An 18,142-nucleotide genomic window follows, 5' to 3' on the forward strand; every position below is an offset into this window, starting at 1 on the left:
ATTTGTTCAATTGTGAATAATCATCCTTGCAATTCCTTATATTTCTCTTTATGAATCTGATACCCTTTGATTCAAGCTTGAACTTGTTTTAGTATACACATTACGATCTTTACATTTTTGAAAATATTGTCATTAACCTGAGCTGTTTTTATTTGTGGATTTTGTATTTTAATTCAGTTGGAACTTGCTTCGATCAATATATCAACTTTTCTCTTATTCTTTCTATCAAAATTTTCTGAATTAGATTCTTTCTTATGGTATGATTTGACTTTTTAGTTTCATATTCTACAATATATGTGTATTCTGCTTTGACCATAGTCTTAGTTATCTCGTAGATTCTTGACATCACAGCTTTTGATTTTGCATTTCTATACATGAAAAACATAATTCCTCAATAAGCTCCGAACTCGTTTTGCTACACCATATCTTATGGCATTCTTTCGAAATTTTGTTTGGATCTTTTTGAAGAAGTTTTGATTGATCCATCCTTTACCTGATTTTGTCCACAACCAATTTTTAAATTTTTTATGAGAATCGTCTTTACTTTTACATGCACTTCCTTACATGAACTTTGAAACTTCTTTATATGGTTTAAACCTATATGCCTACAATGTATGCTTATTATTTTACTGATTTATAGAAAATTTCACTTTCTATTCTTTATTTGAATGCAACTTGATTCTTACCAACTTTGTTACCGTTTTTATGCATATCTTGGTTTGGTTATGTACCTAAATATCCTCTAAGATTCTAGAAGAAAGATTTTTGTCCTTATTCCAAATAACCTTCATTTTACAAAACCTCACGTAACTTATTTCAACTTGAATATGTTTTGATGTAACGCAGACATTTATACTCTTCTTGATTCTTCTAAAAAATGTTCAATTCATATTTTCCCTTTTTCAACGGTAAAATAATTCCTTTTTATGTTTTTCCATTTCCTGTGGATATGTTATTCGGTTGAGTTCCTAAACATTGTCTTGAATTCGGTAAACGATGCCATTGACTTTGACGATTCTCCTCTTATGAGTCTTGTACCTTGATTCAGCTTGACCTTAATTCTAACAAATGCAAAGTTTTTCTCTGATAAACCACTATTTTATGGTTTATCTTGTGTTTAATTGAGTGGTTTCATCAAGTCTTTACCCACTTATTCATATGATTTGCATGATTTTATAATCGCTTCCTAGTATTGTTTTATGATTGAAAACTTGCTTCCTATAGATCTTTAATTAGTATATTTTAATTCTCCTTTATACCATTCGATGTCGTGATCCGTGTGTTAAGTGTTTTAGGCTTTATAGGGTAGGAATGGCTTAGAAAATGGAGAGGAAGCTTGCAAAAATGGAAGGAACACAAGAAACCAAGGAGATGACCAGCGAGCACCGACGCGCACGCATGGCTCACGCGAGTGCGCGGACTGAAGAAAATTGCAGCGATGCGTGGATTGGAGTCTGCACAAGAGACGCACACGCGTGGACAATGCGTACGCGTGATAAGGAAATTCACCAAATGACGCGCATGCGTGACCTGCGCGATCTGCAGAATTAACAGAAAACGCTGGGGGCGATTTCGGGCCGCGTTTTGACCCAGTTTTCGGCCCAGAAACACAGAATAAAGCCAGGGAACATGCAGAGACTCAACACACACACTCACATATTTTCATTAGGATAGTTTTAGGTTTTTAGATCTGAATCTAGAAAGAAACTACTCTTTCTCTAGGTTCTCTTTACATTCATAGTTTATCAGTATATTGCTTTTGCTTTTGGATATTGAAGAGTCATCACCTCCGTTGAAGATATTATTCTAGTTTGTTTCCTTACTTACTCTTTTATTTATTCCATATTCTTAATTCTTGTTTAGAGTGGTAATTTGATTATTTTCATGGATTGTTAATGGAAATGATTACTTTTATCTTTAATTAATTTTCAAAGCTTTATTTTATTTAATTTATCATGTCTTCTTCTTATATTCTTATGAGCGTTACATTCATGTCAATAGAGTAGATTCTCCACTTGACATGGGGGTTGATTAGGAGGAGACACTTGAGTTAGAATGCTCAAGTGGTTAGTTAAATTGGAAGTTATTGGCTAATTCTGTATTTACTAACGCTAGACCTTCCCAAGGGAGAGGACTAGGATTTGCGAATAAGAGTTAGCTCAATCACTTGACTTTCCTTTATTTAGTAAGGGTTAACTAAGTGAAAATAACAACCTTTTTATACTACACTTGAGAGAATTTCAACAAGGATAGAACTTCCAATTAATCATTCCCCCAGTCAAGGCTTTTTATTTAGAATATTATAAATCTCCTTTAATTTTTATTGCACTAAATTACAATTGTTTATTTTCTATTAATCAATTCTCAAAACTCTCGGAAAACTCCTGATTAATAAATTAGCACCCTTTCTAGCAACTCGTTGGGAGACGACCTGGGACTCATACTCCCATTATTTTTATTCTAAACCTTTTTTTGTGACAACCTTTCTAAATTGATGAGGCGGATTTTTGCTGGTTAAGAGCTATACTCGCAATGATGTTCTATTATATTATAATCTCTTAATTGGTCTAACTTTCGCCCCTCGTTAGTTTTTGGCGCCGTTGCCGGGAAGTTGCAATTGTGTGCTAAATTATTAATTAGTGTACATATTTTTATTTTATTTGCATATTTTATTTTATTTTGTTACCATGAGCTATATGTTTCTCTCATTGAATGATGTGTTCGTTGTCTGATCCGAGCTTAGCCGCATTTGATCCTGAAATTGAAAGAACTATTTCACGTATTAGGCGAGCTCGACGCAGGTTAGCCTCTGAGGGTGGTAAAGTGATTGTTATCGATTCACCAGTCTCATCTGAGGGCGAATATGAACTGCCATCTGAGAGCGGAACAAGCTCCTTTACTACTGATTCAGTTGATTCACGTGCAGATAACATGGCAGCACCTAGGAGGATTACTCTCCAGGAAGCTGGAGCTCCAGATTTTACACTGCAGCTGTATCAAGTGCATCATCCAACTCTGGCTGCAGATTTTGAGCTGAAGACTGCATTAATCAACTTGATGCCCAAGTTTCATGGCTTACCCGCTCAGGAGCCTATCAAGCACCTCAGGGATTTTCAAACTGCCTGTTCTACTATTAGGCGTCATGGTGTGAATGAAACTTTTATTCTGTTAACCGCCTTCTCGTTTTCTCTTGAGGGAAAGGCAAGGGAGTGGTACTACTCCCAACCTAAAGCGACTGTTACCAACTGAGATACACTCAGAAGAGAATTCTTGGAAAAATTCTTTCCAGCTGAAGTTATAGATAGACTAAGAAAAGAGATTTCCTGCATTGTTCAAGGAGAATCAGAGACTCTTTATGAGTACTGGGAGCACTTTAAGAACCTTCTAGACGCATGCTTCCATCACATGATTGACAGGCTAGTGTTAATCAGCTACTTCACTTAAGGCATGAAGCCTCGGGATAAAACCACACTAGATGGTGCTAGTAATGGTTCTCTGAAAAAGTACAAGACCGCAGATGAAGCATGACAACTGATCAGCAACTTAGCTGAGTCTACTAGGAATCACAGGCACCAGAGCAACCACTCAAAAGCTGTTGCAGAAGTTTCCTCTAGTACTGAGACTTCTGCTCTTACACAGAGTATATGTGAAATGACCAACCTACTGAAGCAAATGCAATTGAACCAACAACAACAAGCTCAGCCTTCCCCACCACAACAAAGCCAACAGTTAGTTCCCCAAAGAGTATGCGGAATATGTGCTGATTATAGTCATTATACTGATGAATGCCCGTAGCTCTAACAAGAAGACAACACTGTGATAGCTACTCATAACTTCTATGACTGCCCAAATCAAGGATACAATCAACAAGGCGGCAACTACAACCAAGGTGGGAACTATAACCAAGGTTGGCAGGACAACTCCAACCAAGGTTGGAGAGATAATTCCAACCATGGCTGGAGGGACAACTATAACAGAGGAGGCAGAGATAACAATGGAAACCAGAGGTGGAATAACAACAATAGACAGTAGAATCAAAACCAACCTTACAGAGCTCCTCACCTAAGACAATCACAAGGACCCCAACACAACCAACAACAGGTCCCTCAGATCACTTATCCCACTTCCTCATCAAATGACGAGATGCTTCGTTCTCTTGCACAAGGACAACAAGACATGCAGGCTACACTGAACTCTACTTTAAATGGTCTGAATGCCACTTTACAAGCTGTCGCCGCCCGGATAGATTCATTACCTACTTCCACTAACCAACCTTTAAGCTCCAGTAGAATTTCTTCTCAACCCTTGCCCAACCCCAAGGGTGGCATTAATGCCATCACTTTGAGGTCCAGAACCACACTGCAAGAGAGGACCCAGGAGGAGCCAAGCCCAATAGAACATACCCAAATTGAAAACTCAGTGGACGTGGAAGACGTTGAAATGAAAGATGCTGAAGAGGAAGATGAAGTACAAGACAAGGTTGAAGAAGAAATAGCTCAGCAAAGGAATGGAGCACCAAAGGATGCAGAGGCTGCAAGTGGCACCATTTCTATCCCATTTTCACACCTTGCAAGGAAGTCCAGGAAGCAGATGGAACTTGATCCCAAAATGGTAGAAATTTTTAAAAAGGTTGAGGTAACTGTTCCCCTTTTTTATGTCATTCAATAGGTACCTAAATATGCAAAGTTTCTGAAAGATTTATGTATACATAAAGATAAAATCAATGAATTAGAAACTATTCCTTTAGATAGTTCTATATCTGCTTTAATGGGAGGTATACCTGAAAAATGTAGTGATCTAAGTCCATGCATGGTTAACTGTACCATTGGAGGTGTAATATTTTCTAATTGCATGTGTGACTTAGGAGCGTGTGTTAATATAATACCATTGTTTATATATGATACCTTAAGGCTTTCTCCCTTAAAAAGGTCGGCAGCTCATTTTGTGTTAGCAGATAAAAGCATTATTACAGTAGTTGGAATTGCTGAAGATGTATTGGTGAGCATTAAGGGGCTCACATTTTCCATTGACTTATATATCTTGGAAATGTTCCCTAATGACTCAGGAAGACCATCATCAATCCTGCTTGGAAGACCATTCCTGAAGACTTTGAAATTCAAGCTGGATGCATTCTCAGGAACTTACTCCTTTGAGATAGATGACAGAACAGTGAGTTTCAGTTTAAATGAAGCTATGAAGCACCCCCCGGAAGATCATTCTATCTTCTAGTGTGACATCATTGATGAAACTATAGCTAAGGTTCACCAAGAAGAAGTAGAAGAAAAGCACTTGGAGCAAGGTCCAAGTGTGGGGACACCCTCTGAACACAATGAGGACCCTTTACCATTATTATTAGCCCCGGATGATCCAGAGCCTAGCCAAGAGCAGAAATTAGAATTGAAACCCCTTCCTCTACACCTCAAGTATGCTTACCTTGAGGATAATCAGAAGTTTCCAGTTATCATTATAAGGGAACTCACTTCACAACAGGAGGAGCAACTGCTCGGTGTCTGAGAAAGCACAAGAAAGCAATTGGATGGAGCTTGGTGGATATAGTAGGCATCAACTCTCAAGTTTGTGAGCACAGAATATATTTAGAAGAGAAATCAAACCTGTCCGTCAACTCCAAAGAAGATTGAATCCCACTATCTTAGAAGTTGTCAAGAAAGAAGTGACCAGGCTACTTGAAGTAGATATTATCTACCCCATCTCAGATAGTGAATGGGTCAGTCCAGTACAAGTGGTGCCCAAGAAGTCTGGAGTCACAACAGTAAAAAATGAGCATGGAGAGCTCCTGACAACTAGAGTGCAGAATACATGGAGAGTTTGCATTGATTATAGGCGTCTCAACCAAGCTACTCGTAAGGATCGTTATCCCTTTTCATTTATTGATCAGATGCTTGATCACCTGTCAGGTAAATCCCATTACTATTTTTTAGATGGTTATACAGGCTATTTTCAAATTCATATAGCTCCTGAAGATCAGGAGAAGACTACTTTTACATGTCCCTTTAGAACGTATGCATATAAGAGGATGCCTTTTGGCTTATGTAACGCACCGGCTACTTTCTAAAGATGCATGATGTGTATCTTTTCCGATCTTATTGAGAACTGTATGGAAGTTTTTATGGATGATTTTAGCATTTATGGCAATTCCTTTAGCCTTTGCTTGGATAGTTTAGCTAGAGTATTAGACAGGTGTGTTAGTTCAAACCTTGTATTGAATTTTGAAAAATGTCACTTTATGGTAAAACAAGGGATTGTTCTAGGACATGTTATTTCTAACACTGGTATTCCTGTAGATCCAGCAAAGGTGGATGTCATTTCTAGTTTACCTTACCCTTCCTCCGTGAGGGAAGTCCATTCGTTCCTTGGCCATGCAGGTTTTTACAGGAGATTCATTAAGGACTTCAGTAAGGTAGCATTGCCTTTATCCAGACTGTTGCAGAAAGATATTGAGTTCGAGTTCAGTGAGGATTGCATGCAAGCATTTGATAACCTAAAGATCGCCCTGACTCAAGCTCCAATTGTGAGAGGACCAGACTGGAGCCAGCCATCTGAGATTATGTGTGATGCCTCCAACCATGCAGTAGGAGCGGCGCTGGCTCAGCGTGACGGTAAGGATCCCTTCGTAATTGCTTATGCGTCTAAGACCTTAGATGCTGCTCAGTTTAATTACACTACTACTGAAAAAGAGCTTCTTACTATTGTTTTTGCTCTGGATAAATTCTGAGCCTATTTACTTGGTACTAAGGTGGTAATGTACTCAGACCATGCAGCTCTAAAATATTTATTAGCTAAAAAAGAGTCCAAACCAAGCCTGATACGTTGGATACTGTTGCTATAAGAATTTGATTTAGAAATTAAGGATAGGAGTGGTAACCAGAATTTAGTGGCAGACCACTTGAGTCGCCTTAAACACATTAAGGATGACTCCACTCCTATTAATGATACTTTTCCATTTGATAGCTTGCAAGCAGTATCTAAAATAGTTTCTTGGTATGCACCTGTAGCTAATTATCTAGTTAGTCATACTTTCCCTCCAAATTTTACTAAGCATCAAAGGGACAAGCTGAAAAGCGAGTCTAAATATTATATATGGGATGACCCATATTTATGGAGGTGTGGTGCTGACCAGGTAATTAGAAGGTGTGTACCCCAAACAGAATTCCAGTCTATTTTAGAGGCCTGCCACTGTTCTGAGAGTGGAGGACATTTTGGTCCTCAAAGAACAGCTAAAAAAATCTTAGACTGTGAATTCTGGTGGCCTACTCTTTTTAAAGATGCTGCTGAATTTTGTAAATCTTGTTCCCCATGCCAAATGTTTGGTAATATATCCAAGAGGGATGAGATACCTCAACAAATTATGCTTTTCTGTGAAATTTTTGATGTTTGGGGCATTGACTTCATGGGTCCATTTTCAAACTCTAATGGTTACCTTTATATACTGTTAGCTGTAGATTATGTTTCTAAATGGGTGGAAGCAATTCCTACCCGTACTGATGATGCTAACACTGTTGTTTTCTTTGTTAGAAACCATATTATCTGTCGCTTTGGATTACCACGAGCAATCGTGAGTGATCAAGGCACTCACTTTTGTAACAGGAGATTAACAGGATTACTGAAGAAGCATGGGATTGTTCACAAAGTAGCAACAGCTTATCATCCCCAGACCAATGGACAAGCAGAGGTATCTAATAGAGAAATTAAATGTATTCTGGAGAAGATAGTAAAGCCTTATAGAAAGGACTGGAGTGCCAGGCTACAAGATGCACTCTGGGCATATAGAACAGCGTACAAGACACCCATTGGAATGAGCCCCTTCCGCTTGGTGTACGGAAAGGCTTGCCACCTTCCAATGGAGGTGGAACACAAGGCTTTCTGGGCTGTGAAGGAGTGCAACATGAATTTTGAAGAAGCTGGTGCTAAAAGGAAGCTGCAACTAGCAGAATTGGAGAATCTTCGCCTAGAAGCATATGACAACTCCAGGCGATACAAAGAGAAGATGAAGGCTGTCCATGACAAGCACATAAAAAGGAGAGAATTCAGACCAGGGGAGTTAGTTCTTCTCTATAACTCCAGACTGAGGCTTATGCCAGGTAAACTGAGATCAAGATGGGAAGGTCCCTACAGAGTAGAAAAGGCAGAGCCATACGAAGTTTTTCACCTGCGTGATCCTTCTAGCTCCAAATTCATTAAGGTCAATGGACATCGCCTAAAGCTTTATCATGGAGAGAAGATTAAGGATCACAAAGAACTAGAGGTCTTCCTCTTGGAAGACCTACCAACAGAAGCAGAATGAGCCTGAAGACCGTCCAACTTAAGGACGTAAAAGCAAAGTGCTAGGTGGGAGACAACCCACCATGGTATGATCATTCCGTTTCAGTCTTAGTTTTATTTTGCTTTATTCTATTTTGTTTTTATTAATGACTCTTCTCATAATCTCTGCATATAGCTTGCATTTGCATTTGCATACTACATATAAAAAAAAGCATGCGACGCGCGAACGTCGCTGATGCGTCCGCGTCATATGTGCATTCGAAACAAGGAAAAAAAGAAGCAGAGAGTCACGCAGGAGCGTTGCTGGAGGCGTGCCTTAGGCACAAGCATTCCCACGTGAACGCGTCCCTGACGCGTCCACGTCATTTAAAAAAATCAGCCTCCCACGCGCACGCGTGACCCTGAAAAATCGACGTAAAGAGGTGTATGGCAGAGAGTTATGATGGAGTGGGGCTGGAATGATGCTAGAAGCACAAGCCCTATCACACGAACGCGTGTCCCACGCGTCCGCGTCATTTTTCAAAAAGAGGTCATTCACGCGTGCGCGTCACCTACACGCACGCGTCACCCACGCGCACGCGTCACCCACGCGCACGCGTCACCCAGAATTTTTGCAATATGCGAACGAAACAGAGAGTTACGCGTGCGTGAGGCTGCACTCAAGCCAATAGCATAAATCAGATCACGCGTGCGCGTCACCCACGCGTCTGCGTCATCTGAAAATCGCGCCAACCGAGCGAACGCGTGCTCCACGCGTCCGTGTCGCATGCGACGCACAATTTATCCAGATCAATGCCAGATATCTTATCTTTTCTTCCCCAATCATATCTTTTCTTCTCCCTTCTTATTTCTTTCTTCTTCCTTCTTTCTTCTTTATTCCTTCTTATTTTTTTTTACCTTTTTCCCTCCTTCTTTTTCACATTCATCATCAAGGTTCTTTTCTTTTCTTCTTCCCTTTTTACTTTTCTATTATTATTATTATTTTATTTATGTTTTCTTTTTCTTTCTTTTTACTTTCATTATCTATGTTTTCTTAGTCTTTCTTTTTCTTTTTACATCTTTTTAATTGGTGTTAAATACTTAATTGGGCGATTATTTTCTTTTATATTTTGCTTGTGGATTTTTAAGGCATTGTTTGACAATTACTATTACTTCTTAAAGAGTTGTTTGCATGTTCAATTCAGTACTTTCAATAACATATTTTCCATGCATGCTAAGTGTTTGTGAAAAGCCCGTATGGCATTACGCACTTTTAAATTATTCTATTCTTCTACTCTAATGCCTGTTTTTCACAAAATCTTTTTTTTATATATTATTCATTGAATATAATTGTCAATACAAACAGGTTGTTAGTTTAACAGACTTGATAATCAAATTGGGCAATTAATGCTTGATCTATGCTACTCATGTCTTTGCCGGCATGCCAATAAACATCTTGCATCTTATTGCCACAACATGCACTTGCTATATTTCCATTGATGAACTTATCACATGTAGTCGCGACCATGTGTTAACGACATCCTTCTTTACCGTGCATTGATTATCACTTATACTATCCTCTTCCTTTCTCTAACCCTTAGCTTTAAAAGTTACTTACTTTTTTCCTTTTCAGGATGGCCACTAAGAAGGGTAAAAAGAAAGCTACTCCCAAACCACCAGCGAGGAAAGGAACTAAAAGAGCACTAGCTGTAGAGCCATCTTCAACAGCAGTAAAACCCTCAACAAAGCGAATCAAGAGGATCATCAAGGTCGATGAAAAAGAAAAGGCCTTTCCAGCAAAGGACATTGCGCAGTTCACTAACCGCTACTGTGAGTAGATGTTCCCTATCCTGGCTGAAAGGAACTATAACAATGAGTACTTACTCATCCTCCCGACCCACATTGTTGAATTTGTTGAGCTCCGCATTGAGCGAAGACAATGGGGATTCCTACGGAGACAGCCACGGCAGGTTTACCTTTCATGGGTAGTCAAATTCTACTCCAATTTTCACATGCCAACCATGCAGTTTGTCTATGTCCGTCAAAAGCAAGTCCCCATAACTGAAGAGGCCATTCAACGAGCTGGGGACACCAAGGCCATGACTCCACGGGATGATCAGTACGTTCCTAATGGAAAATACATTAGACCGCCAACAGCTGCTATCAACCGGAGCACAAAACCAGCGGAAGATATTCCTTCACCTTCCACATCACAAGCACCTTCAACAAACCAACTGCTCTATCAAATACTTGAGAAGTTAGACCGGCTTGACTGGAAAGGAAAGCAAAGGGAGCACCGTAACAAGCACCGATTTACATACCTCAAGGAGCTGCTTGTTGGTAACCACCCACCTGAAGAAAACCCAGACACCCCAGGCTCCACTTTATTTACCAGCACATGGAGCCATGACGGTCCCGATTGTGGAGATGCTACTACCAGCCCCTTTTGTTCCTGACTGATGGCACCGAGGACGGTGCAAAGCTTTAAGTGTGGGGAGGTCGGTCAGTACCTGACTTCCGGAGGTAATTTCTCTTCATTAACACCAATAGAATAGGATATTTATTTATTTTCCTTTTGTTAGGATAGGATTAACTACATAGTAATAGGTAATTGCATGCATGTTCTATTTGGTTGAAAAATAATATGTTTCTTTTCAAGACTCTATTTTTGAAAAATTTCACTAATTTAAATCAAAACTTTTTGAGTTAAACTTGTGTGAAGACTGTAAATTGGAACATAAATGATAGCTAAGAACACACAACCTGTGAGACTTGAGCTTAATTACAGGGTTACATTATTTAACCACAATATTTTATTCTTGTGTGTTTTCTTCTCTATGATTGTAATCTTTATTTTGTTCCATCCTATATGTCCAATGTTTAATGTGTTATATGCATGCATATGATTGAGGCCATTATTTGATTATTAACTCACGTATCCCAAATAGCCTATCCTTCCATTTACCTTTGTTAGCCACTTTGAGCCTTTTAATCCCATTTGTTCTATATTTTACCACATCACTAGCCTTAAGCAGAAAAATAATTTAAAAACTCCAATTGAATCTTTGGTTAGCTTAAGATAGAGATTGTGTGTTAATAAAGTGTGGGAAAGTTGTGGGGACATGGGTTAACAAAGAAATTTGTTATGTTCTTACAAATTGATAAAATATTGGGAATTTGGGTACCTACTCATGAAAGACCAGAAAAATTAAAAATCCATGTGCATTGATAATGTTATGTTTATTTTTATGCTATTAAAAAAATCCAAAAATATTCAAGTAATTAAGTAATTAAATAAATAAATAAGGGGACAAAATTACCCCAGTTCTAATGTTAAATTTAAGAAAAAAATCAATACATGTGTGATGCAAGTTAAGAGAAAAGTTGATGCATGAGTATGTGATACAAAAGTGGGAGAATTTTGGGTATTTAGGCATGATTCTAAAAATATAAAGAGTGTATGTAGAGGTAAGAGCTTAGGTTAATCAAGGATTCAATTTATAGCTCACTTAGCCATATATATACCCTCACCTTTACCTTGGCCCCATTACAACCTTGAAAAGACCTCATGATGTTTGCATTAGTACATTAAATACTTGTTGATTGGTTAGGTGAAGAACAAAATCTAGAAAGCATGACTAGGGAAGAAGTAGAGTGATTACCCTATACACTAGAGTGACTAGAGTGCATATACACCATTAGTAAGGGTTCAATGCTTGATTCTATGTTCCCTGCTTTCATGAGCTATCTTCTTACAAGTTTACTTGTTTTTACTGTATGAATTTTAATTAGTGATATTTGATTTATATTTGTCTTGAAGAACTTATTTACTTTTAACCAAGTAGGCAAAATCATTTTAGCATATAGTTGCGTTCATACATAGGTTGCATTGCATTGCATTGCATGACTCTTACTTTTTCCTACTCATTTATTTTATCTCTTTAAGCTAAGCATGAGGACATGCTAATGTTTAAGTGTGGGGAGGTTGATAAACCACTATTTTATAGTTTATCTTGTGTTTAATTGAGTGGTTTCATCAAGTCTTTACCCACTTATTCATATGATTTGCATGATTTTATAATCCATTCCTAGTATTATTTTATGATTGAAAACTTGCTTCCTATAGATCTTTAATTAGTATATTTTAATTCTTCTTTATACCATTCGATGCCGTGATATGTGTGTTAAGTGTTTTAGGCTTTATATGGCAGGAATGGCTTAGAAAATGGAGAGGAAGCTTGCAAAAATGGAAGGAACACAAGAAACCAAGGAGATGATCAGCGAGCACCGATGCGCACGCATGGCTCACGCGAGCGCGTGGATTGGAGAAAATTGCAGCGACACGTGCGCATGCCTGACGCGTACGCGTGACCTGCAGAATTAACAGAAAACACTGGGGGCAATTTCGGGCCGCGTTTTGACCCAGTTTTTGGCCCAGAAACACAGAATAAAGCCAGAGAACATGCAGAGACTCAACACACACACTCACATATTCTCATTAGGATAGTTTTAGGTTTTTAGATCTGAATCTAGAGAGAAACTACTCTTTTTCTAGGTTCTCTTTACATTCATAGTTTATCAGTATATTGCTTTTGCTTTTGGATATTGAAGAGTCATCACCTCCGTTGAAGATATTATTCTAGTTTGTTTCCTTACTTACTCTTTTATTTATTCCATATTCTTAATTCTTGTTTAGAGTGGTAATTGGATTATTTTCATGGATTGTTAATGGAAAGGATTACTTTTATCTTTAATTAATTTTCAAAGCTTTATTTTATTTAATTTATCATGTCTTCTTCTTATATTCTTATGAGCATTACATTCATGTCAATGGAGTAGATTTTCCACTTGACATGGGGGATGATTAGGAGGAGACACTTGAGTTGGAATGCTCAAGTGGTTAGTTAAATTGGAAGTTGTTGGCTAATTTTGTATTTACTAACGCTAGACCTTCCCAAGGGAGAGGACTAGGATTTGTGAATAAGAGTTAGCTCAATTACTTGACTTTCCTTTATTTAGTAAGAGTTAACTAAGTGAAAATAACAACATTTTTATACTACACTTGAGAGAATTCCATCAAGGATAGAACTTCCAATTAATCATTCCCCCAGTCAAGGCTTTTTATTTAGAATATTATAAATCTCCTTTAATTTTTATTGCACTAAATTACAATTGTTTATTTTCTGTTAATCAATTCTCAAAACTCTCGGAAAACTCCTGATTAATAAATTAGCACCCTTTCTAGCAACTCGTTGGGAGACGACCTGGGACTCATACTCCCAATATTTTTATTCTAAACCTTTTTTTTGTGACAACCTTTTTAAATTGATGAGGCGGATTTTTGCTAGTTAAGAGCTATACTCGCAACGCTGTTCTATTATATTATAATCTCTTAATTGGTCTAACTTTCACCCCTCGTCATTCTCTCATTGTCTTCATTGAAGTTCTTCAAACTCTCAATATGTCCACCTCTTATCTGTAAAGTACTACTTGAATATTTAGGAATACATATCCTTGTCATTATACTTCTCCTCATGAATCCTGTACTCTTTGACATGACATCGAAATTGTTTTGGTACAACATCGATCCTTGAATCTTTAAAAATGTTAAGTGATCCTTTTCATTAGGCAGAATTGACTTATGCGTTCTAATCGTACCATGTAATTTGACATGTCGTTTATCCTTTTCATTTCAAGATGTAATTTAAATTTCTTTGTTTCACAATCTGTACCTTACAAACATCTTGATCTGCTTATATTTTTGACTATGTTAAGACTCAACACAGCTGTTGATCTCATATTTCTCCACGAGTTAAGAAACTCTTGTAGTAATATGAAGTTGTTATGCCGCAATGCATCCCTATTGTCTTGAATCATTTTTTTTCTATAAAATCTCATACTTTTTCGACTCAGTTTGAATCTATTTCAAGCTAATGCGCTGTTTTTCTTGTTATTGATCCTACACACATCCCAAAATATTCTGAGTAGCCTAATGTGCTGACAAGTAGAGTTTTGTATAGGTAGTAGAACTATATTTTTTTTACTATTTTAAAAAAAACTGCCATTATTTTGTCTAAATTTTAACCCTCGATTTATAGAACCTTTTCAGATACTCAAAAGAGTTGGTCCAATAGTCTACCAGAAAGCTTTTTCTCCTTTGTTGTTAAATCTTCATAATGTCTTCCATATCTCGCAACTAAAGAGGTATAATCCCAACGAAAGCTATGTTTTGTAATAAAATACAGTGCAATTTCGAAGCAACTTGATACATCTTGCTAAACTAGTTTGAAAAGTGGTCACGAGCGACAAGCATCTGCAAGGCAAAACGGTTTCTTTAGTCACAGTAGCCTGGGGACAAGATGAGAAAACAGAACACCCCTGAGAAATAGAAGATAAAATAAGGGCCGATTATCCGCACCTGTTTACAGGTAAAGAAAATTTTGAGGGTAAAATTTTCTTTTAGGAGAGTAGAATGTAACAACCCAAATTTTTATGCCGATATAATATTTTTCGAAAAATGTAATTTTTAGCAATTAGTTTTATTTCGATGAGTCAATTCCGAAGAAATAACAAACGTGGTTTATATGTATACATATATACATATATAACCGTGACACCTAATAAGCTTTACACCACAAATCATCAAATATTTACCATCAGCCTTTGATTATTTTCATTATCACCACCGAATTGAACTTGGAAGGGAAAAGAAAGAGAGAGACCGAGTATCCTTGAAAAAGAACTGTAATACCTCCATGATTTCTGGCTTCGATTTCTTTTAATCCGTAACTCTAATAAAAAATCTAATTCGATAAAAGTGTTTATATCTTCGTTTTTTATACGTTAGCGTCACTGTTGATCGATAGAAATTGACGGTGACGTAGCTCTTTTACCCTTCGAGTTCGGCCAATTGGAGTTCTATGAAGCACAGACAATTTTTGACGTTCTCTTTTTCAGCAACTCGATCAAAAGATTTCTCCGGAGTTTCCATTATTTAGATTTCGTACAAAGATAAGATTTCGATAAAATTTCATCGATTAAATTTGTGTTGAATAAGTGAATGGTTGTTGTAATTGATTATTGATGGAGTTTGATTGACTTTATATTAAATTTTGTTGATATATTATTGTATGTGATTAAGCTTGTGGTTTGGTTATTTTGGTGCTGTCTAAACTGTGATGATAAGGCTGATTTGGAGCTGTCATTATGTTAATTTTTGAATAAAATTGACAAAGTTTAATGGCCGACAAATTAGATTAAAAGTTATGAAAAATCGATGACCCAAACGCTCAAAAACGGATAAAATCTCAAGTTAGTATTTTGATAAAAAATAAATTAATGTTTCGGTTTTGAGAAGGAGAAGAATTCAGTTAGAAAATTTTACTTTGAAGGTTATAATTGTATTTTTATAGAAATATTGAAGTTAAATTTGTAATTATATAAGTTTTCAGGTATTTCGGATAATAAATAATGTATAGGAATAAAACGGGTATTTTATAAAGACTCAGGATTATTTATATAAACATAAAATTAAAAGTATAATTTTAAAACAGTAAAGAAAAGCACCCTTAAAAATTTTAAGAATATAGAACTAATATAAGAATCTTTTGATTTTCTTTACATAAAATACTTAGGAAAAATTGTATAAAGATAGACTTGGCCCTTAATATAAGAGAAAAGATAAATCGGCACGTGTGATTATGAAAATGATTGAAAGGTTACGAGAATGTGACGAAAAGTAAATAGTTTTGATGCCAATGTGAAAATGTTAAGCCGTGGGCTTTTTATGTAAACGATTGTGCAAGGATGCCCGTAAATATGGAATGGCTTCCAGAAGAAGGAGTCACATGCTTCAACTGGAGAATGAGCGCCTACAAGTACTTGCAGAGGTCATGTTCGGCATACTTCAGCCGGAGAATCAGCGCCTACAAAAAGTAGAAACTTGCAGAGGTTATGTCGTAGGAATGCCTTATCCGACTTGCGAGTTGGATTGCGTCGGGTGCGGGTCGAAACCAAAAAATGAGCTCATTACTTGCACTAGGTCTAGACATGCATCATACTTGTTTGCGCATACTTTTCTGTGATTGTGTATGTATGCTTCTTGACATGTCATTTCACTGCATTCTGTGGTTTGTTATGGTTGTGTATGTGTACTTTTTGATTTATTTTCCCATATATCTTTGATTTGTTAAAAGTTGTTTGTAATCCGGAATTCGTTACTGTTGGCTAAGTATAATAAAGAATAAAATGAACTTAACTTTTAACCCCGACTCTACTAAGAACTTCCCAATTCTTACCCCCTATTTCCACCCCCTTTTAGCTACAGGTGCGAAGGCTTACTGCGAAACTGCAGGAGCATAGAAGAATATGTTTGCAAGTTGAGTCGTTGTTAGAATTTATTTTTTTCCTCACCTTGTTAGTTGGATTTTTATTTAGAGGAGTAGATTTTGTAATTGGTTTTGTATGTAATACTATAATGTATTACTAATATTAAGTACATGGATATATGTTATTCAGTTTTTGTTGAAAAAGTTTGTAACTTTTAGTAAAATTGTTGATAGATTAACGCGTAAAGATTCAATATTAAATAGATAATAAAGGAATTAGGTTGGTAGTGCGTTACTTTTGGTACGATCATGACGTACTGAAAGTTGGATCGTTACACCTTCAAGAATCGCTGGTGCTGGGAATCCCCTGTAGGTAATAGCTTTAAAGTTAATTGTAATGCAAGTATATTTTCTGATTTGAGTTTAGTTGGTTTTGGCTGTTGGTACACGGAATCGTGATCTCAACACTTCTTCACAACTCCGTGCAGCTGACCAGCAAGTGCACTGGGTCGTCCAAGTAATAAACCTTACGTGAGTAAGGGTCGATCCCACAGAGATTGTCGGCTTGAAGCAAGCTATGGTCATCTTGTAAATCTCAGTCAGGCGGATTCAAATGGTTATGAGGTTTTGATAATTAAAATATAAATAAAACATAAAATAAAATAAAAGTTACGTATGTAATTCATTGATGGGAATTTCAGATAAGTGTTTGGAGATGCTTTGTTGCTTCTGAACCTCTGCTTTCCCATTGCCTTCTTCCAACCATGCGTTACTTCCTTCCATGGCAAGCTGTAAGATCCTCTCAGTGAAAATGGTCCTCTACAGTTTCTGCACGGCTAATCAACTGTCGGATTTCTTGTCTCGGATGAAAAATACCAGGTACAGCTGCCGCATGGCTAATCATCTGTCGGTTTCCACTAGCGTCGGAATAGGATCCATTGATCCTTTTGCACACTGTCACTTGCGCCCAACATTCGCAGGTTTGAAGCTCGTCACAGTCATCCCTTCCCGGATCCTACTCGAAATACCACAGACAAGGTTTAGACTTTTCGGATCCCAAGAATGGCTGCCAATAATTCTAGCCTATACCACGAAGATACTAATCTCACGGACTCGGTCCGTGTGTTAGATATCCAAGAGAATATACTCCAGCTGTCGTCCAATGATTACGTTGAACATCATGTAGACCGCTTTGTGATTGTCAGGCACGCGATCTTGGCTAAGCGAGTAACAAAGATTGGGTGATTGTCACGGGTCACCCATTCATTCTGACTTAACTGAATTAAGTACGAGAGTATATCTTGGAGAAGAAGTAGGCGTGAATTGAATAGAAAACAGTAGTAATTGCATTAATTCATGAAGAACATCAGAGCTCCACACCTTAATCTATGGGGTGTAGAAACTCCACCGTAGAAAATACATAAGTGAAAAAAGTCTAGGCATGGCCGTGAGGCCAGCCCCCAAAACATGAACAATGGTCTCCAAGATCAAAGTTGATCAAAATATTAACCAAAGACTCCAAAATAAATCTCTAAAAGTAGTTTTTATACTAAACT

This window comes from Arachis ipaensis, chromosome B07, assembly GCF_000816755.2.
Source record: "Arachis ipaensis cultivar K30076 chromosome B07, Araip1.1, whole genome shotgun sequence".
NCBI classification, from domain to species: Eukaryota; Viridiplantae; Streptophyta; class Magnoliopsida; order Fabales; family Fabaceae; genus Arachis; species Arachis ipaensis.